The sequence below is a fragment of the Frankliniella occidentalis genome, unplaced genomic scaffold (genome assembly GCF_000697945.3).
Source record: "Frankliniella occidentalis isolate FOCC.00 unplaced genomic scaffold, Focc_3.1 Scaffold7, whole genome shotgun sequence".
Classification (NCBI taxonomy): domain Eukaryota; kingdom Metazoa; phylum Arthropoda; class Insecta; order Thysanoptera; family Thripidae; genus Frankliniella; species Frankliniella occidentalis.
The window spans coordinates 1,695,370-1,698,368 of NW_026267137.1; the positions used below are offsets into that span (position 1 = coordinate 1,695,370).

The 2,999-nt window shown below is 50.7% G+C and overlaps 1 protein-coding gene across 1 annotated transcript in view; it reads right to left on the reverse strand.

Moving 5' to 3' along the window:
- The window catches only part of LOC113209398 (uncharacterized), a 13,507-nt gene that overhangs the window by 4,760 nt on the left and 5,748 nt on the right, over nucleotides 1–2,999 (reverse strand). The gene's annotated exons all lie outside the window — the stretch shown is intronic.

Genomic DNA, 2,999 nt, shown 5'->3' on the forward strand with positions numbered 1-2,999 from the left:
TCCGTTATGAAGCTCCCCGCATCAATTATTCGTTAAAATCGATGTGTATAATACCGTTTGGTGTTCTGCAGGTTGGACTACTTGGACTTACCGTAGAGCGTACCGTATTGCTTTCGCCCCCAGGCGTGCCGTTCTCTTCCTTGATGAAAAGGGTTTTGGATGCACAATTTGTCTGAATAATGAGATGGTCGCGAACTCAATTTCGTCCGGAGACTTCTCGTGACGAACTATTCGAATAAAATAGCGCAATTCCAAGTCGAATTTTTGACTTATCGAGAGCTTGGGCACTCATCTGTAACGGTGCGCAGCAGGCAGCACTAGAGTGGGGGAGGGAGGACCTTCGGGGGACATGTGTCTTTCACCTTTCACACTAACTCTTATGCATTTTGTTGTACATAAACTTGTAGAGTTTTATACAGCAGCCATAAGTATGCACAAATTGTTACGCATAATTGTGTACAAAATGTGCGTAACTATGCACACACCGAACATAGATATGCATAAAATTGTGCATAGTGAAATTCTGCCAGTTTTGTGCACAACAACAGTGCATAAGGATTTAGTGTGTTTACATGTACGAATGTAAGGAGTAGCTTGCAAAAACTGATCAATTTTGTTAAATTTTGCGAAGCGAAGCGAGTAGCTGGCCACTTCTTTTATAGGAATGATTGCGGGATGTTGCCTGCGTGTTTCCTTCGCAGACGCTCGCGGCCCGCCCGCCGCGCAGGCAACCCATTCGACTCGCGGGCGGGGAGGAAGCGGCGCGGGTCTTGGCCGGAGTACTTACTGCACTTGCTGTGCTGCCGTGCCGTGCTGCTGCCGGAGGGGCCCGCGCGTGCATTAGCACATCTCTGTGCCGCACGCTCCACACCCACCAGCGAGGAGGGTGTTTTGGAGGGGGGCGGAGTCGCGCCGCCGAGCTCTGGCCATTATACATGTGCGCATTCCATACCATACAATGCCGAACCATATACCATCAATCATCAATGGATGTAGAAAATGAAAAATAATCAACTTTACGATCGGGGCGCAGTGAGATAAATGGGATGTGACCGCAGGCGGACATGCGGCCGCGCGCGGGCCGTGCGGAAGGTCTTGCCCCGCGCGCTCTAAGCGCTCCAAGCGCGCTGCTCGCGGGCCGGGAGTGGCCGGGAGCGGCGGGGGCTCGCGTGCCCAGGCGACATGACACGTCCAGTGTAGTGCGCCCTGCGCTGCTGGATGGGGAGGCTGAGAGCGACTTGATTTATTAGTCGTCTTTGAAAATTCGTCATGTTCGGCCCTGCACATGCCGTGTGAGTGTGTGTGTGTGTGTCCGGGACGGGACGGCCAAATACTGCGCGGCCGTCCCGCGTTGCTGGCCGGGTCGAAGCCCGCGCCGTCGTCAAGTCAGTCGTTCAGACTGACGGATGGAACGCTATTTACAATGCGGTATATGCGATGGGTGTCTTGATGCGTTTTGCTGCACGGCGGTGGCGCGGCGGTTGGTGCACCATAAAAATGCTGACGAGCGAAATTCTTTTGCTTTCTAAATATTTGTCTGACGATGAATTCTAAACGTTTTCGTATTAGGAACATATTTGTCGTATTGCGAAGCATTTCCTCTGCACAAAAAATTTCTTACAGAAATTTTGTTTGCTTTACGCGAACTCGTTTTTGTAGGTATTTTGCTCTATGTGGAGTATTACGTGCTGTCTCTCCTTGCGCCTTCCCCCCCCGCCTCTTCGTCTATGGCGGATAATTTTTCGTTCACTTTTCGTTCTTCTCAATTTAATTCTCGGAAAAATCCTTTTCTTCTCTTTTTTAGAAATATGCATTTTACACATTGGTACGTTGAGTTCGACAATCTCCAAATTTTTACCTTATCTCGTATATACCGAGCAAAAACCCTAAAATTGTTCAGCAACCTTTGAAACTAAAGTTGCACGTGTCATCAAGGAAACATCGTTCTTAGGTCTCGTTCTTAGGTGATATGTTGCAAATGTTCGAATTGACGCCACGACAACATTGAATTTTGAGTACGGGGGAGAAGGAAGAGCATGATGGAGGGGCCGGTGGGACGGCGGCGGAGGGGTCGGTGAGGGCAGCAGCGCGGCGGCGCGGCCTGCGGCCTTGCCGGGGCCTTAACGATGATATGACTGGACCCCTGACCCCTCCCCGCTCCCCTCCCCCTACCCCCTCCTCCCACACCGGCGCGGGGAGGAGGCTCCCGCTCTGCACGGCGAGGCGAGGCGCGGCCGGCAAGGCGACCACTTTCACTGGCCGTTCCAAACCACAACGGCTTGCACAGCCTCTAGATCATATTTCTGCAACGAGAAATCAATAGGCGGCTACGGGCGGGGCGGCGGCGGGGAGGGACCGGGCCGGCGGGCCCTGCTGATCCGGGACTAGTCCCGGCCGGCGGGGGCGGCGGCGACCTCGGGTTAGGGGTGGGCCCGCAGATGTCAAAAGTGTGATGCCTCTTGAAGCTGCGAAGCGCCATGCGCACCGGGAAAATGATACCTTTCCATTCAAAAGAATTTTCGTGTACCGGAGTTTGTTCTCTAAAGGGTGGATAAACTTTTACCTAAATTAACCATTTATCACCCCCCAAAAATCCCTTTGATATGTGAAATGTATAAACTTTTTGGATTGGATTCTCCTTTAAACTACTAAGAGTATCGTTTTCTTGTAGGTGTGGTGTGAGGTTCCAGAGTTGCTCTTTGTAAGAACTAGTAAACTGTTCAGCATTCGTGTTGGGTTTTACTCTCGCATTTATTTTTTATGATCTAATTTTACTTGTTTTGGCACAGCGTATGTACTAACCTCACCTCACAGACCAGTATACACACACCCACACTTTTGCTCGACGGTGATATCTCCTTGAACGGCAATGTCTTGCGTAACTTCATAAAAGTTATGTGTACGTGTAAATACTGCATAAAAATTTCTCTACGCCATAGAGAGAAGAAACGCCCCGTCAGAGTTTGCGTCGTGTGTCTGTGTGTGAGTGTGTGTGTGTG